The 26266-nt window shown below is 40.6% G+C and overlaps 1 protein-coding gene and 2 pseudogenes across 14 annotated transcripts in view; 1 reads left to right on the top strand and 2 right to left on the bottom strand.

Moving 5' to 3' along the window:
- Positions 1–6211: 6211 nt before the first annotated feature.
- On the bottom strand, positions 6212–7087 carry LOC102139153 (NEDD8-conjugating enzyme UBE2F pseudogene; annotated as a pseudogene).
- A 4783-nt stretch (positions 7088–11870) lies between these two features.
- On the top strand, positions 11871–12502 carry LOC102140935 (splicing factor U2AF 35 kDa subunit-like; annotated as a pseudogene).
- A 6127-nt stretch (positions 12503–18629) lies between these two features.
- DPH6 (diphthamine biosynthesis 6) overlaps positions 18630–26266 on the bottom strand; it is a 452678-nt gene continuing 445041 nt past the window's right edge. For 8 of the 14 annotated variants that reach the window (XR_012414756.1, XR_012414753.1, XR_012414752.1 and 5 more), the window contains 2 exons: positions 22820–22960; positions 18630–19887 (listed from right to left, as the gene is read on the bottom strand). The gene's annotated coding sequence lies outside the window, so the exon portion shown is untranslated. Of the gene's footprint in view, positions 19888–22427; positions 22961–26266 lie in introns of those variants that run through there. The other 6 variants (XR_010588013.2, XR_012414748.1, XR_012414745.1 and 3 more) reach the window with 3 other exon arrangements.

The following is a 26266-nucleotide window of genomic DNA, read 5'->3' on the forward strand; positions in this document are numbered from 1 at the left end:
TTTATATTTCATATGGGAAAAAAAGGAATGATAAAGGAGACAAAAAAAAAAAAAAAAAACAACCCCAAAAAATGAAGCCCTGATCTAAGTAGGCTATCAAAAGAGGTCTTCTAAAATGGTTCTGCGACTAAGTCAAAAACACTGAGAAATGGAGGCAGGCATTGTGGTCACTACAACATAGCATATACTGATATTACCCCAAAAATGTACAGTACTCTTGAAAACCTTCCTGGTACAATGATATGTACTCATAAGTTTGCCATTTATTAAATCAATTAAGTTAAATGAAACTACCAATTGCTATTTGATTATGCTATTTCTATTTCTCTTCTGTATATTATTGTTTTAGAAGATTGTACCTACCTACACTGTGACTTTTTGCTGAGTAGACAAGGAGAAACATATATAATCAGACTTTTATTTATTTTTTTTTGGACACAAAGTTTCATCCTTGCTGCCCAGGCTGGGATGCAGTGGTGTGATCTCAGCTTACCGCAACCTCCACCTCCCGGGTTTAAGCGATTCTCCTGCCTCAGCCTCCTGAGTAGTTGGGATTACAGGCATGCACCACCATGCCCGGCTAATTTTGTATTTTTAGTAGAGACAGGGTTTCTCCATGTTGGTCAGGCTGGTCTCGAACTCCCATCTTCAGTTAATCCTCTCACTTCAGCCTCCCAAATTGCTGGGATGACAGGTGTGAGCCATTGGGCCAGGCCCTAATCAGACTTTTAAAAATTAAATGAAACCCAGTACTGGGAATTTACAATGCTAGTCTACTGCCTCTACTGATGCATGGGGAGATTTCACGCCTTTTAATTCCCTAGTGGAATGCTGCCCATAATGTCATGTCCCACCTTTCGAATGCTGGAGATGGTAAGGTGTTAGACAAAAAGATTGCTATTGGAAGAGAAAGCTTAGAACTTAAATATTCTCTATCATTTATTCAGAAATATTTATTTAGAGCCTACTGTGTGCCAAGAACCTGCCAAATTTCTAGGGTTTGGAGACATATAAGTGAAAAAAAAATGCACAAGGTCTCTGCTGTTACAAAGCTTATATTGTGATGGGGTGGTGGGAGAGAGAGACATTAAATGAGTAAAGCAAAAAGATAATTTTGAGGTGTGATGAGCTGTATGAAGCCGACAGAATGATAATGTGCTGGATGTGGATACTGCGGGAAGGTGTCAGTGGGGTGGGACTGCTCTAGCCAGGTGGCCTCTGGGCTGAGCAACCTGGGGAAGAACTAGCCTTGTGAAGGAGTAAGGGAAGGGCCTTCTCATCGAGGGAACAGTGAGGGCAACTTATCATCTTGTGCTTTTCCCACTGGGTCCTCAAGTAGCCAGAGCCTGAGGTGTAATGCAAATTCTAAGCTTCCCTACGTGACTCCAAGGCCCATGACCAGGGGGTTTATTAGGAAGGCCCAAAAGAGTGTGCCTATGTATAAGGGGACATCAAGGAAAACTCAGTGAGGAAGGGGAGAGAAGAGGCACATGCATGCTTTTATAAGAAGTTATGCACTCGGGTAGAATGACTATTTTGTTTTCCTCTTAAGATTTAAAAGAAGCTACTCTTAAAACTGGACGTGAAATCTAAAATAACAAAAAATGACCCTAAATTTTAAGGGGATTTAATGGAAGCTTGCACTCATCCTACTTGGCCGCTAGAGAGCAGTATTGCCTATCAAATGCACCACGAGGCCCACGCTGCAGGCTGACATTTAGAGGGAAAAACTCAGTGCCGCAGGTTCATCTCTTCTCCCATCTTCATTTCCCACTCCTCCCCGACCCTCCTCATAATTCCACCCCTTAACTTCCTACTGTTTACCTATCACACACAGAATCTCAGTGTTCTCGATAAGCCTTACGTTTAGAGAAAATCTCTCTCTCTTTTTTTTTTTTTAGACGGAGTCTCGCTTTGTTGCCAGGCTAGAGTACAGTGGCGCAATCTCAGCTCACTGCAACCTCCGCCTGCGGGGTTCAAGCGATTCTCCTGCCTCAGCCTCCCGAGTAGCCGGGACTACAGGCGCCGCCACCACACCCAGCTAAGTTTTGTATTTTTAGTAGAGACGGGGTTTCACCGTATTAGCCAGGATGGTCTTGATCTCTTGACCTCGTAATCTGCCCACCTTGGCCTCCCAAAGTGCTGGCATTACAGGTGTGAGCCACCGCGCCTGGCCTGAATCTCTGATTTTTTAGCAAAGAATAATATCAGCACATTTAACCGTGTTGGAAGTATTTTGACTCTTCCCTCAGCTGGGGACTCTCAGTGGCCAACAATCCGGGTGTAGGTAGCCTTTGGAGCAGTGGTGGGTTCCTTTTTCCCAGTTCTTCAGAATTAGACCGTTATTTGGGGGAATGGGTTCACGTTTTTAGCCTGGAGAGCAAGGAATGTTGTTCCTTCCATGTGTTGTTCGATCGACCGTCCGCTGGTAGGTTGGCGGCAGCGGAGACCTCCTCTGCCTGAGCCGGCCTCAGTGGGCGCCAGGACCTTGCTTCCTTCTTCCTCAGCAGCTCAAGCGCCGCTTCCTGAGGCGAAGTCTTGTGTTCTGTGTGTCGGGGCCTTTTATGAAACAGTTTGCAAAAGAATGGGTTCATGAAAAGAAAAAGGAGGAGAAAGAGGTGACAGAATTTTAGCCATAGCCACACAGGCAGAGCAAAAGAAAGAATTTCAAATATGGTGTAAGAATAAATCCCAAAAAAGGTAGGAATTTATAATATGGGCCCTGCTTTCTTCCATAGAAGGATCTGAGGCATGCTACAGCAAAAATACACATCAAAAACACACATCGCTTGGAACATAATTTATTCATCCACATTATATTTACTGCCCTACTTTCCTGTGCTAGGAGCTAGGTGTATACCTGAACAAGATGGACATAGACCCTGCTCCTATGCAGCTTCTATTGGAAATGAGTAAGGTTACAAATGAAATCAGAAATCATACAAGAAAACTTGTGAGTGTCAGGGTGGTTCAGAGCTGGAAGGAAACTTAAAATGATCATCTCCAACATTTTTTAACTTATAGATGAGGAAATGGTGGCTCAGAAATATTGTAACTGATCCAGAGATGAAACAATGTTTTCATTTGAGCATGAAAATTTGCTCTGAGGAAATAGGAAAATACCTATTACCTGGGTTTCCTGGCTTTTTCTGACCTTGATTAAGAGAGAATAGTCAGGGAAAGGAAACTTCTTTGGGGGGGATGCTAATTTATGAAAAAAATGGTCATATGGATCCTTACATCACAGACCTGAAGAGACAATGAGACATTCTTAATATGACTATAGAAAATCATTAGGCCTTCATGAAATTGAGCTATATAGTATTGTGTTGTATTTTAGTGAAGAGATTTCTGTATGGGTTTAAACTACTGCACAGTTCAAGACTGTAACTTCGTTTAATCTAACTTGACATAAGAATGTAACCAAAAAAATCTGGAAAAATGTTTAACTATTTTAAAGTCCAGCATTGAGCAGCCACCCAGCCAATATGATGACTGAAACTCTCTTCAGATGAAACCACTGCCTCCGCCCAGCTGTCTGGTACAGTCAGCTCCTTTTTTAAAGCATATTTTGGGGTCCTAAATTATCTGTGTAGTTGTCTCAGTAGAAGGGAATACTGACAAGAAAAAGAGACAGGGATGTTTGAATATGTTGCTTCTTACTTTTATTAGAACATGAACTCCTAGAGCTGGGATTGTATCTTGGATTTTTGGTTCCGCTGGTAGCACACTGTGCTCAATAAAAATTAATCCATCAATCAACAGGACAGAAAATCATATCCTGCCAGAAGCAATACCTCCTGTTTGTCCCATATAAAGCCAATTAGAGTGTTAGGATGTTGTAATGGAGACAGAAACTAAGGAAAGCAGCAAAAAATAAAAAATAAAAAAATAAAAAAAAATCCCCCAAAACATCAAATAGAAAATGTAACTGGAAAAAAACAGGTAACGATGGGACGCCACTACCCAATTCCATTTTCCCCTTGACACTCTCTTTCAACTTATCCTCAGTGGAATAAAAGTTTGACTGCAGAGTGGCATCTTGGACTGCCCACATTTCCTCGTCAGGGTTGGGCAGGGGAAGCCGCCTACCTTCCTAACAGCTCACCCGGAGGGCACCCACTGAGGTGCTCCCAGCAGTCTTGCCATCTACCTGACCTCCCCACCAGGGCACCAGCTCTTGAGTTCTCCTTGCTCAGCTTGGCTTGGTTAGAAAACAAGAAGGACAGTTCATCTGGGAAGGGATAAATAGGCAGCTGGCAGGAGAGAGCAAGCTAGCTACTACCGATAAGAGAGGGTGGGTGTGGGAAGGAAAGTGAGACAGGCAAATTGGGAATTCTTTGTGTCATGAACCCTCTTGAGAATTGATTAAAAGCTACCAAGGCTTTCTCTAGAACGCAAACATACGTATATGTGCACACAATTTTGCATTCATTTCGTGAACCCCCACCTCACTTTCACACAAACACACCTCTTGTTCTAAAAACATAAACTCTAGGAGCTATAAGTTTCCAAATCTTACTAACCAAGAAATTCTGAAAAATTTTTTAATCATGGCAACTTTTTAATATTAAGGATTCTCCAATTGTAGTCTTACATGTTTCAAATATAATCAGTTTCAAAAGCAATTCCTAAAACACTAAAAATGGTCAAAATGGACACTTATGGTAAAAAATACTTATCAATGTTTCTTCTTATGTTGCAAAGCATACTGTATTTCAAGTTTCTACATATGCATTTACATAAAACTATTATTATTTTTTAAGACGGAGTTTTGCTCTTGTTGCCCAGGCTGGAGTGCTATGGCGTGATCTCGGCTCACCACAACCTCCGCCTCCAGGGTTCAAGTGATTCTCCTGCCTCAGCCTCCCAAGTAGCTGGAATGACAGGCACCTGCCACCACACCTGGCTAATTTTTGTATTTTTAGTAGAGATGGAGTTTCACCATGTTGGCCGAGCTGGACTTGAACTCCTGACTTCAGGTGGTCCACCCACTTCGGCCTCCCAAAGTGCTGGTATTACAGGCATGAGCCACCGCGCCCGGCCTATTAGTTTTGTTTAAAAGAAAAAAGACTTCCAAATCTTGGACGGTGGTTGGGTGGTGGGGGTGTCAAATCATCTGGTATTTGACTATTCAGGGCTCTTTTGGGGCAATAAAAAGCCCAAAAGTAAACAAAACAGTTTTGTCCCTCTACCAGGCTCACACACTCTGTGTCCTGAAAGGAGGGGGAACATCTCTAAGTTCAACTAAAAATATGCTAACTGCAGGCTGAGCGCGGTTGCCCGCGCCTAAAATCCTAGCCCTTTGGGAGGCTGAGGAGGGCAGATTGCTTGAGCTGAAGAGTTCGATACCGGCCTGGACAACACAGCAAGACCCATCTCTAAAAAAAAAAAAAAAAAGAAAAAAATGCTAACTGCAAATTGCACATTCTGCAAATGGTTCAGCATAGGAACAGGAGGCTGTTTCTGATCTCTTCTTGAAGGTAAGTCCAGGGCCTTTGGCTTATCTTCTTTTCGAAGACTATACAGGAAGAGGTTTTCAAACAAGGATGGAGCAAGAAGGCAGCGGCGCTTGGACCACCTGCAGGCAAAGACATAGGGGAAACCCCACCTGGCCTCACAGCATGTGGGAGAGCAGAAGGGCAGAGATAACCGCTGGCAGAGGGAACATGTGGGAGGAATTAAGGGGAAATCAATAAAACAGAGATACAAAAAATAATATGCTTTCCATGCCATGAAGGAAAGTCATGATGAAGGCCCAAGTTAACTCCCCAAATGCTTTCAGGGATCACAGAAATGACACTGTCAAATACAACATTAGTTTTCTGAAGCCTACAGGCTGAATTTTATTTATTTAAAGTTAACTCCCATTTAAAAAGATAGCATATTCTACATCAAAGGGAAAAAAACTTTTCCTAATGTATCCATTTCTCTTCTGAAGCACACGAGCTGTCGCTATATAATGCTTCGTGGCGTTTTCTCAGCTGTGCTTGCTTTTCTCTGTATCAGGAAATGCACAGTAAACAGGCTCAAGCCTGGGTCTGCTGCTTCTCAATGCCAAACTGGCAATCGTTTGACTGTGTGTGTTTTTAAACGCATTGTTAGTTTTTTTTTTTTTTTTTGAGTTCATTACAACTTCTTAAGAATTTCACCAACAGCCTATACAGTACAAGTTCAGAAAAGTAAACATGTTAAGGTAAGCATATAACTCTTCAGAAGCCCAAACACATTTTCTTGCCGTATTTATGTTGAAATTCTCCATCTACAATGAGCAGTCGTGAAGATGGTCTTCTTCAGGGCAACATGGTCACAGGACTGGGGCAATCCAGGGGACTGAGAGGGAGCATGAGGACAGGAGAGGGGGCTACCTCTTCCTGTTTCACGTTAGAGACAAACTGTAACACAGTCCATGGGCCTGCAATCGTCCCCTTTTATCATCTGGCATAACGCTGGATGTAGTCATCCACTTTATTCCAGAAGTCCTCCTTGTCCCGCAAATGATGTTCTGCAGCTTCAATATTCAGTGGATCATCAAAATTCAAAAGATCAGTAAACAAAGAGTTTAATCCCCAAATGACATCCTTTAATGTTCTTGTGGGAGCCCAGCCACTGCCATCCATTGAATGTTCTCTCAGTAAACTCAGACATATTTCCCCTGTCTCTGTGATGCTGGGGTGCCAGATCTTGGTCAGGTATTTCACTTTGGGAGGCACCATGTTGTACGCATCGGGAACTTCAGTTTCAAACTGAAATTTTCCACCCATGTAGTAACCCTCATCTGGGGTTACTGTTAGCTGAAAACAATGAAGCTTATTTGGATCAGGAAAATGCACTTTACATGTACAAGGTAAATTAGCTTCAAGTTCTGCAATCTCTTTAACAAGCAATTTGTCTGTCACAGAAACCCTCTGAGTCGTGTTGGACGCTGTGGCTGCTGTCCGGGACCCTTTGAGACCATCGTCACCCTTCAGTTTGCTTGCTAGCATTAGCATTACTGCTGCCTTTACCCTGGGATCCCCGAGACAGGCGAGGCAGGTCCGGTGCCCAACACCATGCCCCGCCCGGGTGGCTGCTGTGAGACGTGGCCCTCACAACCGCTGCACTGTTAGTTTTAACTAAGATTTATATATGTTCCATGAATGATGTTTCAAAGCGGGAGAGAAAAAGAGGATCAGGCATCGCTATGAAATCAGTTCTTGGTAAACTGTGTAAAAGTGAAAACCATAAGCTGTCAAGAGAATTGGACTGGGGTAGCTTTTGGGGAATGATTCAGGTTTCTGTGGTGACTATTTTGTTCTCCTTGGAAGTTCAGTTGGTGGTTTCCTGGGTCTGATAAAAATTTCACCGCCTGGTGAAGATAAGCACTAGCTGTCTACCAGCTTTCTGGATTTGGTTTCCTGGCTGTGAGAAGAAACTAAAATTACCGCCTTTCTGAATTGCTGGCCTTCTGGTTGTTCTCCAAATATACTTTGCTCATTTCTGAGTCTGAGTGCTAGTTAGCTTGAACTGGTTAGTTCTTTTCTGAGTGTAGAGAAGTCAATTTTAGTGTAAACAAAGTGGATAAGACCATGGACTCGGCAGTGGGATGGCCTGGATTAACTCCCTGGTTGGCCATTTACTGGCCCATGTCTCAGTTTCCCCATCTGAAAATGGGGATAATATGATTATCTACCCGACAGGGGTGTTAGGAGCAAATAAGTAATAGGTAAAAGTTATTTAGAATAGTACCTGGTACATAGTGAATTCTTTATTTTAGAGTGTTTGCAATGATGATTGTTGTAGTTGTTATTTTTCTGGTGACCTCATTACAGTTTTTTTCTCTGGGGAGCTGATCTTGTTCTGATATGGCTCAGATGGAGCTGACCTCACCTGCGTCTGTTCTGTGGGTGGACACATAGCCCAGACCTGGCCAATCAATGAATTCTGTCCTCCCAGCTACAGTGATTGCCTCAGGGATAGGAACATGATATAAATTGGTCCAATCAGGGGATCACAGGGGCGTGTTTAGAACTATTGAGAAAAGGAGCTTATCTTTTGTGTTGGGGTGGTTAGGGAGTAGGATGTAAGCCAGAAGATGCGAGGGGCTACTGTGTGCAGTCAGGCTGAGACTGAAACCAGTGTAGAGGAAAGCAGAGCCAGGTGATGAAGGGAGAAAGAGGAATCAACTGAAATTGTGGGACCCCATGGCTCTAACCATGCCTGAAGCCCTAGGACCACTCTTTCTGCACAAGTCCGTTTGTGTTGAGTTTCTCTCCTTGGCTGTCACTAACTCAGGCTCCCCTATGACACAGTCTATCTCCTCGACCCATTCATATGCACCCCATCCTCTGAGGCACCGCACAAAGCTCACCCCTTCTGGAAGTGACGCTTCCTTTTCTAAGTTCCCACAGTACCTACCCTCTGGGCCATCAATCTAGTACTTATTATTCACTTTAGAAAGTATGCCTTTGCCAATGCAGCTATGGCATCTCTTCGGGGCTACAGGATCGACTCTGTGTTTTACTGTTTGGTGATCTCCATAGCCATCTGCACATCTGGCATTTTACAGCAAGCTTGCCAGTATTTATTATTTTAATTCCTTCTATCCACGTATATCCATCAGAAGTGGATTAAATACCTCGGTACACAAATAAATGTAAGCATAGGAGTACATGAATTCAACTGAAGATGGGCAAACAAAGTTATATTGTTCATGTAGGTGACTTTCAAGGGGAGAGCCCAGCTCCTTGTCACATGTGAGAAGCAGCAGTAGGTTGTGGACTTGTTTATATTTCTCCCATCAGGTTGTAGGTTTCATAAGAGCAAGGACTAGCTCTATTTTTTAAAAACTGTCCTTAGTGCTTGGCTCAGTACGTGGCACATTGTATATGCTCAATAAACACTGGTTGAGTGAATGCTGCATGTTGCAGTACAGGGGGCTTCCATTAATAACTAACCCTTACCAACAGGTAAAGGAAATGAACTAAGAAAAGAATTGCCAGTTCTGTGAAGCCAACACCTTCTTTCCATTATTCTGAGCTCTTTCTACTATCACCTCATTTCTCCAAATTACAATAAATTAAGGCATTCCCAAGGATGACAGATGAAGTGTAATGACAATAGTATGTTTGGAATTTCCAGGTCTGTAAGAAAATTGGTATGAATTCCAGATCCAACAAGGAAAGGCTTATGATCTTCAGAATGAGTGAGCGAAGGAATATGAAAGTTGAATTACAGGTTTATAAAAAGGCATTGTATTAAAATGTTCCTTATATACACAAAAAATTCTGGGTTTGGATCAGTCTTTCTTGGTATCATTATACAGCATCAGTTCTATAGAAGCTTTAGGTACTATAAACTGAAGAAAATACATGCCACTTTTCCTTTAAACTAGTTGATTTTCTCCCATAGAAAGTATGACTATATTAGTTATTCCTTTTCCCAACACAATATTTTTAATTCATCCTTTATTATTAACATGTCAAAATTATCATCCTAAAAGCTCATTTTATTAGGTCAATAGTCCTGAAAATATTGTTGCTCCTTCACCATAAAATGCAAGCTAAATCAGACAGCCAAGGCCTTCAATAATTTGACCCCAATCTACCTTTTCATAGCTGCACTTTCCCCCTGTCCCCCATACAGGCCTCTAATCCATTTACCTTTGTCTATTTAATGTCTCTCTCACTTGATTAATACCTTTGTTCTTCTGAATCTTTCTGCCTATTCAAACATGTGTTTTAAGTAACATTCTTTAATCACTCCAACTAGAGGTAGGCTGTAACGTGTGTGGCCTGCAGCACTAGTTCCTCATGTTGTCTCAGCATTTTGTGTGAATGTGTTCTATGTCTTTTACTATAAACTTTTTAAAGGCAGGGATCACTCTTTAGATTTACCGATACTATTCTTTCTTTCTTTTCTTTTGAGATGGGGTCTCACTCTGTTGCCCAGGCTGGAGTGCAGTGGTACAATCATGGCTCACTGCAGCCTCAACCTCCCTGAGCTCAGGTGATCCTCCCAACTCAGCCTCCTGAGTAGCTGGGACTACAGGTGTGTGCCACCATGCCCAGTTAATTTTTCTGTATTTTTGGCAGAGATGGGTTTTCAACATGTGGCCCAGGCTGGTCTCAAACTCCTGGGCTGAAGCACTCCACCTGCCTCGGCTTCCCAAAGTGCTTGGATTATAGGTGTGAGTCACTGTGCCTGGCTCCTCTTTGCATTTTTCTTTACATATAAATTATTTCTACAATTATTATGGCAATAAGTCTGGTATTACATAGCTAAGGATTTTCACTGTTCATGTCTGGGGAGGTTTTGCCTTTTCTCAGGCAGTAATGCCAAGTGCAATGAAGTTTTCAAATTTATAAATATCCTTCATGATTAAAGTTAATCAAAATTGCTTTCCAAATTTTCTGTTTCACAAAGCTCTTAATCAGCTGAGAGCTTTGCAAATCAATAAGCAAAAGACAAAATACCTAACAGAAAATTGGGAATGGGATCTTTATAACTTAATTGCTACTAAAGTATGAAAAGATGCCAATCTTTACTTAAAATTAAAGGTGAGAAAATAAAAAATGAGATTCCATCTTTCCACTTTGAGACTGATGAAAATTTTTAAAATTTAAAATTGCCAGTTAACAGTGTGGGGAAAGGAACCTACATACACTGTCGGTGGGAGTACAAATTTGGTATAATGACTTTGGAGGGCTATTTAGCAATATACCTGAAAATTTAAAATTCACCTAATCTGACCAGGTGTGGTGGCGCATGTCTGTAATCCCAGCATTTTGAGAGGCCAAGGTGGGCAGATCACCTGAGGTCAGGAGTTCAAGACCATCCTGGCCAACATGGTGAAAACCCGTCTCTACTAAAAAATACAAAAATTAGGTAGGCCCGGTGACAGACGCCTGTAATCTCAGCTACTCAGAAGGCTGAGGCAGGGAGAACTGCTTGAACCCAGGAGGTGGAGTTGCAGTGAGCTGAGCTTGCACCACTGCACTCCAGCCTGGGCAACGGAGTGAGACTCTATCTCAAAATAAACATAAATAAAAAGTAATTTAATAAAATAAAATAAAATAAAATTTACCTAATCTTAGATTGAAGAAGTCTACTTTTGGGAATATATATATATATATGTGTGTGTGTGTGTGTGTGTATGTGTATATAATTATTTAAATGCATACATATATGTATATGTAAAAAGATGTCCATTGTGGTAGTATATATAATAGCAAAAGACCACCTAATGCTCTTCAGTAGGGGATTAACCCGAGGTTAAGCAGCAGCTGTGGTGGGACCAGGATTTGAATCCAGGCAAGCTAACTTCACATTTACAAATGCAACGCTTTACTGCTGTCAACTGAACTAGGGCCATTGTCTTAGAAGCTTAAAATGCTCTATTAAACGCTGTTCTGGGTTTTGGCCAGAAGGAAGAGTAGTTAGAAATATGTCATAAACATTACTAAAGTCATGAAACCAGTCAGAAACAGAGACACGATTAGAATTCCCATGTTCTTGAGTCTCAATCTATAAAGCACCCTGCTATTTCTCATCTCAGTTTTGAGTTGACACATTTAACTTAGTTGCATGTCTGTAAAAAAAAAAGTTCTAATGAATCTTTCAAGGTGTTCTGCTAGCTGCTCTGTTTTGAAGTATATCTGATGCATGATTTATATATTAGATTAATTAAAAACACGTCCATTACTTCGGGGCCTTGGGTGGATTTTTAAAGGAAGCATATGACATATTCGACCCAGCAGTGAAGATTCTCCACAGGTCTCCCGCGGGCGTGGGCGGGTGGGACACGGCGGAGTGTCCGGCCTCCATCTTTGGCACCGAGAAAGACAAAGTCAGCTGTTCATTTTACTTCAAAGTTGGAGCATGTCGTCATGGAGACAGGTGCTCTCGGTTGCACAGTAAACCGACGTTTAGCCAGACCATTGCCCTCTTGAACATTTCCCGTAACCCTCAAAACTCTTCCCAGTCGGCCGACGGTTTGCGCTGTGCTGTGAGCGGTGTGGAGATGCAGGAACACTGTGATGAATGTTTTGAGGAGATTTGTACAGAAATGGAGGAGAAGTATGGGGAAAATGAGGAGACGAACGTCTGTGACAAGCTGGGAGGGAGACCCCGTGGTGGGGAACGTGCACGGCAAGTTTGGCCGTGAGGCAGATGCGGAAAACGCTGTGACTGACTTGAACAACCGTTGGTTTGACGGACAGCCGAGCCACGCCGAGCCCTCCCCCCAGACGGACTTCAGAGCAGCCTGCCGCCGTCAGGATGAGACCGGAGAATGCTCCCGGGGCGGCTCCTGCGGCTTCGTGCATTTGAAGCCCATTTCCAGAGAGCTGCGGCGGGAGCTGTACGGGCGGCGTCGCAAGAAGCGTAGATCAAGATGCCGATCCCGGCAGCGTCGTTCTGGGTCTAGAGACCGTGGTCGTGGCGGTGGCGGTGGCCCAGGCTGCGGCGGCGGGAGCGTGACAGGAGGCAGTCGAGAGGTCGTGAAGGATCTGGGCGATTCTGAGCCATCCCATTTTTACCTTATGTCTGCTAGAAAGTGCTGTAGTTGATTGACCATAGCAGTTCATAAGGGGATTTTTTAAACCACCACCACCACCACAACAACCACCACCACCACAACCACCACCACCACCACCACAACAACACAAAGATCGGTTTCTGAATAAAATTTGTAGTGATAACAGTAAAACAACAACAACAACAAAAGATTCTCCATAAGTAGTGGAGGGTGCCTCACTAATCCCGGCACTTTGGGCGGCTGAGGTGGGCAGATCACGAGGTCAGGAGATCGAGACCATCCTGGCTAACACGGTGAAACCCCGTCTCTACTAAAAATACAAAAAATTAGCCAGGCGTGGTGGCGGGCGCCTGTAGTCCCAGTTACTCAAGAGGCCGAGGCGGGAGAATCGCTTGAACCCGGGAGGCAGAGGTTGCAGTGAGCCAAGATCGCACCACTGCACTCCAGGCTGGGAGACAAAGAGAGACTCTGTCTCAAAAAAAAAAAAAAAAAAAATCTCCACAAATAGGGATGGCTCACCTTTTGATGCCAGATCAAAAAGATGCTCTGAGTGTTGGGAGGGTGGGAGGAGAGTGAGGGATGAGAAATTGCTTAGTACCTACAAGGTACACTATTTGGGTGATGGCTATGCTAACAGCCCAGCCCTCACCACTATGCAGTATGTCCATGTAACAAAACTGTCCTTATACCCACTAAATCTAGAATTTAAAAAAAAGCTCTAAGGAGATAAGTAGACTTGACCTCTCTAACTCAAGATGCAGAAACAGAGCTACCACAATTTTGCTTCCATTCCTTATGGCTCAAAACTTCAAACTGCTTTTGCAAAGGCAAGCAACTTATTCTTCTCCTGCCGGGCTTGAGTTATTAAACTTCCATTACATTTAGACAAAATGCAATTCTCAAAATAGGATGCAAAGACAAGCGCCAATGTGCCTAGTAAACCGAAGGAAGAAAGAATGATTGAAAGTACAAAGATCTTTCAAAATCAACACTGGGTACAATGGATTCATGATTTCTTTTAGAAGTTAGCTCTGGAAGGGGCACTAGATGGATAGAACATAAAAAGGTTCATTTGTGTCTCCCTGACTCTGTTTTATAATTAAGTTTTAGGACTTGCCAAAAATATTCCAGGGTTTGGAAGAGAAAAAGGTAAAAAGGTTGCAAGAGTGCAAGATTTCAAGAGTCATCTTTGAAAGCTAGGCTAATATATCAACCTGGATTAGTCTGCCAAAAAAACGAAAATATAAAAACATTATAAATTAGTCACATGTCCATGACTGTAATCTGTTTGCCTGATGCCAGATGTACTTATGATAGGAAAAACAGGTGGCTTAAAAATAGCTAGAAAATGTTAAGTACTTATATAACACATTTTTTTGTTTTAGGTATCAAATGGGTTGTTATCTTATTAGGGTTTCCAGTAAAAGAAGTGCCTATGATTTAACTTGGACCAATGGTAAGTTTTCCCATTTTAATATTTCAGTGTTCATTTATGGAACTATAATACCATGTAGTACAAATCCGTTATTAAATCAATGCATTCATTATCTGAAATAAAAGTTTTATTCAATCACTGTATTTTGATAGATTAGACTATCGCACACAGGCAGGAGATAATGGATTGAAGAGAGTGTCCTTGAAGAGGAGGAGCTCACGCCTCCTTTCTTATACATTCTCAGGAGACAGTCCATTTCTGACACCATCAAGATTTCAGACGGCTGGCAAGGACTCTGAGCCAGCCCTATGTGGTATAACAAATCAGCACATGAACGAGCTAACCATGTAACTAGTGAGAGAAAGAAAATGAAATCACTTCTGCTTAAAATCTCTCGATGTCGTCTTTTAACCTATTAAGGTGATCGGCTCAGGTGGCTTTATGGCGACCCAGTCATGTATATGGTAAGGAGTCACTAGAAGCCATCATCAAAGTTAGTAAATCTATTTCTGCTCTCTGCAAGCTTTACTCACGTAGATTGATCTGCACATCTCTCTTACTGCCCAACAATTAGGGAAAGAGCAGGAAGTGCTGTGAGGAGAGGGAGGAGAAAGAATACGAGACCTACTAGGCAGATATGCACAAACAACACAGATCCAGAAAAAAGATGCTAATTGGTATTTTTACATTGGTATGCAAGAGGGAAATCAAGGCTCATTTAAAAAAATACTCACTTTCTAGGCCAGGCATGGTGGCTCATGCCTGTAATCCCAGCACTTTGGGAGGCCGAGGCAGGTGGATCAAGAAGTCAGGAGTTCAAGACCAGCCTGGCCAAGATGGGGAAACCCTGTCTCTACTAAAAATACAAAAATTAGCTGGACATGGTGGCAGGGACTTGCAATCCCAGTTACTCGGGACGATGAGGCAGAGAATTGCTTGAACCCAGGGGGTGGAGGTTGCAGAGAGCAGAGATCGTGCCACTGCATTTCAGCCTGGGCAACAGAGCGAGACTCCATCTCAAAAACAAACAAACAAACAAACAAAAAAACACAAAACAAAACCTCACTTTCCTGTAACTACCTACAACTTTGTGCACTGATTGGGTCTTCTTACATACTTTTTTTTTTTTTTTGAGACGGAGTTTCGCTCTGTCGCCCAGGCTGGAGTGCAGTGGCCGGATCTCAGCTCACTGCAAGCTCCGCCTCCTGGGTTCATGCCATTCTCCTGCCTCAGCCTCCCGAGTAGCTGGGACTACAGGCGCCCGCCACCTCGCCCGGCTAATTTTTTGTATTTTTTAGTAGAGATGGGGTTTCACCGTGTTAGCCAGGATGGTCTCGATCTCCTGACCTCGTGATCCGCCCATCTCGGCCTCCCAAAGTGCTGGGATTACAGGCTTGAGCCACCGCGCCCGGCCTTCTTACATACTTTTGTGTTTTGGATGCTGGAATAGTCATCAGCATAGACTAATTTTGATACTGATGATCTCTAAATTCTTCTGGCAAGAGGGCATGGTTAATAACAGTTAAAAAAACAAAATTGATTCATATATATGTGTGTATATGTGTATATATACACATATATATAATGTTTAGAATCAAAAATCAAATATGTATTTGTGTACTCTAAGAGAAAACCTTGTTAGTTAAATATTGATATGAGGGTCTGTCACTTAGTGGCAAAAATTCTTCAAATTTCAAATCTTAAAGATCTCTTCCTCAATTGTGGGTTTCTCGCAATCGTGTGCTGGATGCCTACACTACCACAAAGATCTCTGGGAAATGCTCTTTGGCAGCTGAACTTGGAAATTATGATGAAAAAACACTCACTAGCACAAGTTGTGTAAAAAGATGGTGATGCTACTTTCAGAAAATTTAATAGCTGTTTGCATTTATTTATACACATAAGTGCCATCACCATATTAATATAAACTGTTTCTATTAAAAGTCGAAGGAAGTGAAAAAGAGAAGAGGGAGATTCCTAGAGAAAAAAGAGAAGCACAGAATCAGCAGCCTCTACCTTCCCAAACCATTTCAAAAATCACCCTACCCATCAGGAGGATTTAAAATTTTCCCACTTTATAAAAGGAAGGGAAATAATTCTCGATTAGCGAGAAGGTACCTTATGATCAAGCCATTACATTGTTTCCCCACTTTTCAACGTATGAGTAAAGAGGACAAGACATAGCTACCCACCTTCTGAAGCAAGGCAGGCCTGAGGTTGCACTAGCTTCATGTCCAGGTCACAGTCAGTGTCGCATCTACCGTGCCTTCCGCTTGCAGCTCGGATGCAGTTCTGCATCTGATGCATTGGATGGCATGTGATGGCTTTTTCCGGGTATAGTATCAGAGTGATTTATGAGAAAGGAATCAGAAACGGGTTGAGTCTTGCAGTGCACAGTGTCTTCATACCCTTGACTAAAAATGCTAACAAGGGGGAACTTTGCAGGGCTCTAAAACAGCTCTCAGTCATACTGTAGTATATACAGTGCTCCCCGCTTTGGCCTGGCATTAAGATCCTTTTGAAAGGCCAGGCAAGGTGGCTCATGCTTGTAATCCCAGCACTTTGGGAGGCCGAGGGGGGGAGATCACCTGAGGTCGGGAGTTCGAGACCAGCCTCACTGTTTTTTTCATATGAAAGGAGTCATTCACATCAATGAGTGCTTTGTGGGCACTGGGGTCAGAAAATAGGCAGCCGTACAAGGCAGTAGGTACCCGTTTCCATTCTTAACTAGGCTAGTCAGTTGAAATGCCCAATATATGTACCTTTAAATCCCTTACTTAGGCTTTGAATGATTGCAAAAACCAAGTTTTGTTTACGAATTTAGTTTTCCTGTTTTCCCAGTGCTAGGGAAGGAGCACTTTCTTCTCTTTCTACTGACAACGAGGCTCAGCTCTTGGCAATGTAAACTCTGTAAGAAACTCTAGAATTTTGACACATTGTTGTATTCACTCATTAAGCAACAAAGCCCCTTTCCCAAATAAATAGACTTGAGGTCTAGATCATGAAGGCCTGAAGAAGTCAAGTTAGGTGCAGAAGAGCCGTCTTTTGAAGTTCACCATGAAAACAGTGCAAGGGCACAGAGTGGCTGCAGCTATTGCTTGTGAGGATAAACGAGATAATGGATACTCATGCGCTAAATTGTGTCTTTTCCCCACAACCCCTGCCCCAAATCCACATGTTGAAGACTCTCCGTGCCTCAGAATATGACTGTACTTGGAGACAGCACCTTTGAAGAGGTAATTCAAATAAAATAAGGTCATATGAGTGGACCTTAATACAATATGACTGATATCCTTATAAGAAGAGGAGATCAGGACACAGTATGCACACTGAGGAGTGACCATGTGAGGACATAATGAGAGGAAACCATCTACAAGCCAAGGAGAGAGGCCTCACAAGAAACTAAACCTGACAGCGCCTTCACCTTGGACGTCCACCCTCCAGAACTGTGGGAAAATAAATTTCTGTAGTGTAAGGCACCCTATTTGTGGTATTTTGTTATGGCAACCCTAGCAAACTAATACAGATTTGAAAGTATTGTTAATTTATGAAGTATTATACAAATGTTAGTTATTATTATGTGATTCTGTTGCACTGGAATAATGTTATTATTCTAAAAATAAGAGTGAGGGAGGAAGACGTATCATGAAGGAGCTAGGGAGTGGAAAGCGACCTGGACACTAAAAAGGAATGTCGTTGAGTAAAAATGGATTGAATGCTAGGTGCTTGGTTGTACCAAGATGAGGAAACTATGCATTTTGACCCCTAGCAAATGTCAACATGATAAGGAAGATGCTGAAAGAAGCTCGGGGAGTGGGGGAAAGGCAATTACTTCTTGTTGGGTGTGATGAGTGGAGGTGGGGAAGGGGGAGTTTGCAAAGTTTTCATAAAAATAACGTAACATTGAAGGTTCAAAAACGAAGACTTTTCCAAGTCAATGAAGTGAGGGCAGAGGAGAAAGCAAGTTCAGCAGCACTGTTACATGGGTGTGCCATGTCACTGAGAAGAGCACACACTGTGCTGGCAGGACATGAAACAGAGGGGACAGTGCTAGGGGATAAAGTTGAGAAATGGTTGGCATCAATTTGTGAAGGGCCTCGAATGCTGTGTGAAGGGACCTGGACTTTACCATACAGACAATGAAGAAGAAAAAGTATATATGTATTTTATTCTCTCAATAGTTCTTTACTTTATGATTTTATCTGCTTTTCTCACTTTCATCTTCATACCTTTACCCAGACTTCAAGTGCTGTCTTTCCCAGTCCACTGGGTTCCATCAGCCAAATGTTCCTTTAAGTCCATCTTTTCTGAAGACTTAGCTGATTTTCTATTGAGTCCATTCTTGAAAGCTGATCAGTAACTTGGATGTCCTACCCTGTGCAAGGTTTGTCACCAATTTGATGGATCTTTTAGGAAAAGTCATTTTTGCAATTTGTTAAGAACTGACAATAATGGTCATTTAGAGAGGTCTTGTCAGCCAAACTGTGATGGGGCCAAAACATAGATTAATTGGGAGAGTAAAATGTGTCTAAAAGTTGACATATACCCTGTTGTCTAGTCTGGGCATTCTCTCCCTCTCTGTGTCTGAATTAAAATAACATCCATCAATTATGGAACACAGCCAAACAGTTAAATATAAGTTATGAGATTAATTGGAAATGCATGCCAATTCTTGAACAAGTTTCAAGAGAAACCTTTATTGATTCACGTTTATATATCACAGGGAATAATGAAAGTCACATTCATCCTTTACTTAAAACAAACCCTCATCACATCTACTTAAATAGCTCTACAGAAACTTTTGACTATGGTGGGTAAGCTGTAACACTACAGAATACACAGCTCACCACAATTATCTGGTGAAAAAATGGGCTGAATGTCTCAAAAGGCAGAAAAACTATTATTACCACATTTTCTGCTCCCATATACCAACTTGTAAATTAGAAGTAAATGTACATGCCTCTGATCTCAAACTATCTTCAGTACACTAATAAAATGCTTCCATATTGGCCAAGAGTTAGTTTTTATATTTTTAGAATTTATTCTTCTAATAAATCTAAAATATTTAATACATAATTTTCGTTATAGAAAGGAAATTCTTAGAGTATCAGTATAAATGAGGTGGTTAGGAATAAGAACTCTGGTGTCAGATTACCGAGGTTCAAGTCCTGCTTCTCTAGTTTGTAGTGACCTTGCCTAAGCCATTTTTAATCTCCCTGTACCTTAGAGAATTACCATGAAGATTAAGTAAGGTAATGGAAGTACAATGCATGCATAGCACAGTAGTGGGTAAAAGCAACAACGTGCTACATAGAAAAAAATTATTTTTTGCTAGATGCTGTGTCTCTAAATAGATTTTTAAAGCTCTAGTGTACACCTGTCTCTTTCCACATGGAATGAAGTGAGTTGACAAAGAAGTCATACAGAATGCCTGATATGACTCCCATCTACAACTATAACTCCTCTGCCAGTGGGCAAGAAATGATAATGCTGATGCAATTGATAAGTCACAATTGCAGAAAAATCAGTTCATTTACAAGTTTCAACAAGTGGCTCAGAAGAAATTGACTTTTACGTGGCTCTAAGCATGGAGGTCAGGGAGTTTGTGTTGAAGAGAATACTTTTGAACCTTTGAAGCAAAACAGATGTTCATACCTAGGCAGAAAGGTTTATTTTGGGTCTTACTGTTGAACAAAAGAGGTGCAAAGTGTAATATTAAAATACTTAGTCCAGCTTTGCACCAGGAGGCTGTGCTGAGAACAGTTAGAGTGAAGATCTCACTCCTCAAGCAGGGTGGTAGAGTTCTTGTTTGTTGATCGAAGTGTTAACCAGCATGCTGCACGGATAATTTCTTCTCTAGGTAAATGGGTCACAGATATGAGAAGCAGTGCAGGCACCATCTTGTCCATCTGGGCTTCCAGCAATGTCTGGAACTCTTAAGATGCAAAAACAGAAAAACAATGAGTTTTCACTGTTGATCTTGAACAGAGCAGGTACACAATCAACAGCTGTTCAACAAACTCATCTACCACTGCAAAGTTGATTTCTTTAGGGGTGAGATGTGGATAAAGATTCTCCTATCTTTCTGACACTCAGCACCCATTTTGTCTGGTCCTGTGGTATGTTTTGCCTGAGGAATTTTCCATCATCACATCAAATAAAACTAATGTTAAAATATTTGCCATGTCCTCAATTTTTCTGGTTTTTCATTTTAGCAGAAATTCTACTTATAGTATGATTGAAATGAAAATGACTCTCTCTAGTTCTGAAAATGATATTCAGGTTATGGTTATTAAAAATAAAACAGAGAAATGGAACTCTAAATAAACATTTAAGACAAAATCTAATGATGATAAATATCAGCAATATCAGAGAGCACTTGCTGTTAATTTGGTAATGTTATTCAGAGAGGTGAGGCATGTGATATAAACATGGGGCAGGGCAAAAAGTATATATTTTTATTAATAAATAGTAAAAGCACAAGAAGAAAACAAAATTCTTTTCACAATACCATCCAACTTAAAAGTTCAATAAAAAATTCTCACATGGCAGTTTCCTCTCTAAACTGAGAAATTCTTTTGTAACTAAAACTGTCATGAAGTTGCCACATTAGACTGATGACCTTTAGTTATAATTGGATAATCAAATTTTAAATTGTCAAGAAATGGAACTGAAATTCATGGAATTTGCCAAGAGAATAACTCTTTGATACACATTTGACAATCTGAAAAATACCACAAGCTTCTATTGCATTATCCAAGGGCAAAGCAAGCACCTGAATATTCTTTTTAAAAGCATTTCCCTCCATGATCTCAGGATTAAAAAATATCTCAGTCACGTTTGATGAATTTGTAATACATTTGCTTCAAGTTTCCTTTGGAGTAATTTTATCAGAGATTATTTTCCATGAATCCAGTCCTCGGTATAGGTTATCTTACAGCTAACTTCTTATTGTAATGACATTTAACCACATACTTACAATGCTGCCCAGTCTCCAATTATTAACTGAGAGTATGGAAGAAACAATTCTTAAACTGGGTGAAACTTGTAATGAATAGGAATTAAACATCTTTAATGTGTGTGGATTAAGAAGACTATCCTTTACTGAATTTATTTCACATTGAAATGTTGACATTAGAGGTGATATTGACAAAAGTGAGGCTGATCAATATTGAACCCTAAGGGTCAAAGGACTTCATGTTTGGTGTAATAAGCAACTTAGTTTAGATATTACAGTGTTTCAGTAAAGTAACAATTATTAAGGGTCAGGGGAGCTTTCCATTATAAACTGTAATTTGGGGAGGCTTGTATATTTCCAGTCTCCAAAGGAAGGTGATAGTATGATCGAGCAAGATGGTGGCTTGGAAATAAAGAGAAAGCGAGTCATTAAATTTGAATTTGAGGAATGAAATTATTTCCATTTTTTAGATTCAAAACTTTTCTTTTCTTATCATCTCCATTGATCTTTAATGAAATCACTAAACCCAGGACACTTTGGATGAAAGGTAAATCTCATTTAAAATTTTAAATGGCTGGAAATCTTTTCTCGTGAAAATTATCTAGCACATACAAGAAGTCTATAAATTATAAACACTAGCGAAAGGAGCTCTGTATCAATTCAGCTAGATATGGTTCAATGAAACATCTTCTACACTTTCCACTTAGTCTCTGTGCAGAATGTTAGTACCACATGGAAATCATTACTCTTCACTCGAACATACTTGATCATGTTTGCCTACTCAATTGCTTAAGATTTCATTTTTCAGCAAATATTACTGTTTATTTAACTAAGAAATAATGCTTTAATTATTTACTTAAAATTCTGTGTTGGACACATTGTGATTTGAACTTCAGAAAAAGCAAACAATAAGGTAAATATATACCAAATATTTTATGAAAAATAATGATGAAATAAAAAATGGGTAACTTCTTACAAGTAGATATTGCCTGGCTTAGAATTCAACAACATAATTCATTCCCTTATTATTTTGTTAAATTAACACAAAAAAGTTTAAGATTACGGACTTTGGGTTTAATAAAAATTGCATATCTGAGCACAGAGGAGGAGGCCTAGAGTACTAACTCCAGTACTGTCTGTCTATACCGGGCCCAAATAAACAAAACTTGTGAATCTTCAAGTCCTTCCTTGGGCAGACACTAAGTGCTCTGCCCTCTTGTGACCCTTCGTTTTGAATTTAGAATGTACAGATATGTTCAAACAACAGAAGTGGGCATTGATCAGTCAGGGAAGAAGCCATGCACTTTCAGTTTCCATTACATTAAACAAAATACTCATTAGTGCTTGGCATTTTCCCAAACAGACACAATCAAGGTGTCCACTGAGGGCTTGCCGTGCAGTTAAGAAGTTTAAAAAGACCTTCTAGACGTCAGCTAGGGACAATTAAGAGATGGGTTAAACTATTCCAGGGTAAGAAGGCTGGAATTACTGGAAATAAACACATGTAGAAAATCAACTGCAAATAGACAAACCACTTTATTTTTAAGATCAGTTAGATATTCAAAGAGACAAAGACTAAAGATTCCTCTGCTTAATAATTACTGCCCTCCTTGATGAAATCACAATACACTTTACTACGAGAGTATTCAGGTACATTAAAACTAAGTCACGTCTACATATGTGGCAGAAAAAAAAAACCTGATGGAAATCTGTCATCACAACATAATTGTTCCCATCCTTTACTCAACAAGGAAACTAAGTGCTGCTACTACTAACAGGTCATAATAATGTAAGTTAGCTCAGAAATCCATATCCATTAAAACTGTTGAAACATGTTTTATGCTAAACATCCACCCCTAGATCCTCTTAGAACAGCTTCTAGAAAATATTACTGAGACCAAATACTTGCATGCAGATCAGATCAACTAAACTGTTTTTCCAACTATTTCCTTCTTTCCTTCATTCTTTCTGTTTCCCCTGTTGTCTCTTTTTGCCATCCATCCGACATTCATTAAGTACTATCTGCCAGGTACTGTGCCAAGTGCCAAGTCTATAAGAGTGAACAAGACAGACAAGGGTTATGTGTACATGAAGTTACAGTCTAGCACATGCTGCAAAAGCTTTTATATGACCTTTGCTGCTGTTGGTATTAAAACAACTACATTTGAGAAATCTTAATTCAAGACTAGTATCATAAGATAAACTTCAAAAAATCATTCATGTTACCTGTTCTTCACTCTCTGGGTAGGGGAATGAGAAGCAATGCTTTTCGTATCAAAACTTCTCTTACTATTTTTTAATTTTTATTTTTTTGAGATGGAGCCTTGCTCTGTCCCCCAGGCTGGAGCGCAATGGCACGATCTCGGCTCGCTACAACCTCTGCCTCCTGGGTTCAAGCAGTTCTCCTGCCTCAGCCTCCTGAGGAGCTGGGATTACAGGTGCCCGCCACCATGCCTGGCTAATTTTTTTGTATTTTCAATAGAGACAGGGTTTCACCACGTTGGCCAGGCTGGTCTCAAACTCCTGACCTCGAGCGATCTGCCTGCCCTGGCCTCCCAAAGTACTAGGATTACAGGCATGAGCCACCGCACCTGGCACCTTCTCTTATTTTAAAGTGACATTTATCTTTGAACTTTGGCTGATGCAATCTAATTTACCAGGAAGTTCTAGGAACAAATGTTAAATATAAACTCTTTCTCAAAAGGATGCTGTGTAATCTTTTCACAAGAAGTGGATGAAAGAATAGGCAAAAGGAAAGAACGTATACTTAACATGGAACATGAAAACCTCCTTGAGTTTGCCACAGTATATTCTCCCTGCTTTTTAAGTCAAAGACACCATTCTATCAGTACTTAACACGGATCTTTAAATCCCAGAGCTAATAATGCTTCCCAGCTACAGCTGGATGCATCTGACAAGCAGCATGTAGTAGGAAACCTCACAGGGGATAAGGTTCCTAACAGTCAACTAAGGGTTCAAATCCCAAAAGAGATGCCCCTGGAGTGCAGAGCACTTAACCCTTCGACCAGTACCAACATGACTATTCACAAATTATTGATGCTGCTAAATCCTTGGCAGATTGCAGACAGTTCTTGTATCCATTGAAGCTGAAGCATATGGCCACTAATGAGATAGATTTTTAAAAAATACATATACACATTCAGTCTTTGCTACATGAATGTAAATCCACGGAAATGCTAGAAGGTGATTGAACTGGATGGAACACTGTTAAATACATGCTTAGTCTCATGTTATGGATCATTTCCATTGACATCTATCTGCATCCTCAGTACAGTTTAATTAAAGCTGTCTGGAACAAGTCTGCCCTCTAAATGATCAGCAGTGCAATGAAAAGGTGAAATTTGAGGAGGCTTGAGGCCTTTTCTGTAAAGCATTCAAATGACTGTCTCTGTGGTTGAGAAGAGCAGCAGAGAAGAAACTCATTTTCAAAATTAGCCGGCCATTATACTTTTTTTTTTTTTTTCAAAAAAAGGCAAAGCTTCTTCTGATGTCATCTTGAAATACCAGAAGCTGAGTTAGTTAGTCATATAGCAGATCTTAAGAACTCAAACTGGACCATGTTCTGGTCCCAAATAAACATGTTTTTTTGACTTGAAAACAGTAAATACTGTAGCAAACTTTCTTAGTATTTTATTTTGCGAAATAAAATCCCCAAATTGAACTATTTTACCTAAATAATCCCTTAAGACAATTTTGCAACTAGATGGCAGGAACATCATCTGTTAGATATTTTCAAACAACTAAAATGTTTATTGAATTCTCTGATGTTTCCAGCACTTGTTAAAGTACCAGGGGAAAAAGAATAAAATGTGGATCTAGGGCATAAGAAATGTGAGACATAAAAGACTGGATTTTAAATTTATTAATTTGTATTTATTTTCTCTGGCATTTTCCTTTATTATGATTTTATTTAAATATATATAGATTAAATTATATTTATTCTTTAATTCCAGAATTAATGGTACTTTATAAAAGTATCAAAAAGACTTCAATTTTTAAAGTGTCATTTTAAATATTTTTTTCATTGGCTTTTCCACACAAATCCATCAGTTATGGTGTAGGCTTTTTCTTTTCATTTAATATTTATTTGATATCTACTTCATATAGGACATTGAATTACACTCTGTGCCTAACACCCACTATCTGCCACCACAAAACAAAAATAGTCTCTCCCTGTCTAGTATAACATGTTTATCCAGGATGGGGAAAACTTAAGAGTAGCAGTAACCCAAAAAAGCATCCCTAAATTCACTCCATTCAGGAGTACAGATGATTTTAGCCCTAGTCAGACCTAGAAGATATTACATTGAAGCAAATAAGCAATATTTATCGAGTGCTTTGTGTGCATTGGCACTGTGGTGGGAACTCTGGGAAATACGATTCCAGTACAAGCTTCCTCAATGAACTTACAAACTGGGAAGATAGACACATTGAAAGTCATCAAGGAATGATGGAGTCAGATGAGTAAAAACTGGAGTGATGTTAAAGGCATTTTGAAGAAAATGAAGCTTGAGGTGGGCTTTGAAGAATGAGGCCAGAGGTCCAGGCCAGAAATACCATAACAGGCACACAGGGGCTGAAGGGCCAGGTACAAAATTGCCCGGCCTGGAGTGGATGCTTTGTGTTGAGAACAGCTGGGGTCTAATCAGAACAGAAACTACTTGAATTTATTTTAAACAGAAGGAATTTAATACAGGGAATTGATTTTAAAGGTGACCAAAGGCTGGGATGATGAACAGGAGACACGATAGCAATTTAGAGATGAGCAACTTAAGGAAGCTGCCAGCAATGCTTTGGTTGGAATGACAAGGGAGAATATAGAGTTTCTGGAGCTCAGAAACCAGGGTCACTCAGAGGATGATGGAACTAGAGAAGGCTTAACCAGTTGGATCTGGAGCAAAGGAGGAATGAAGATGCAATCATTTCCAGAGATCTGTATGAAGCAGAGAGAAGGAGAAATAACTTGACTTCTGCCACCCCCTAATCTCCCACCAATGTCTCTTATTTGCCAGGCCCAGTCTGAAGTTGATAAGGAGCCTAGGAAAATCATCCTGCAGGGGTCAGCTTCCCTGTGATACAGAACAGGGAGGGGAAGGCGAGGACTATGTATGACAAACAGGCTAATGATTAACAAACAGAGACTAATGCAAAATTGTAAGATTATTATAGTAGGACCCTTTTATATAATGGGTTATGAATGTCAGGGACAGGAATTTAAACCAAATAGGCTAGAGGAAGCCATTTTAGGTTTTTGAGAAGGGGGAAGATAGAATGAAACTGAGATTTCAGAAATATATGGCCAGAGTATGAAAAAAGATTTGAGGCAGGGTGACCA

Source organism: Macaca fascicularis, chromosome 7 (genome assembly GCF_037993035.2).
Source record: "Macaca fascicularis isolate 582-1 chromosome 7, T2T-MFA8v1.1".
Lineage (NCBI taxonomy): Eukaryota > Metazoa > Chordata > Mammalia > Primates > Cercopithecidae > Macaca > Macaca fascicularis.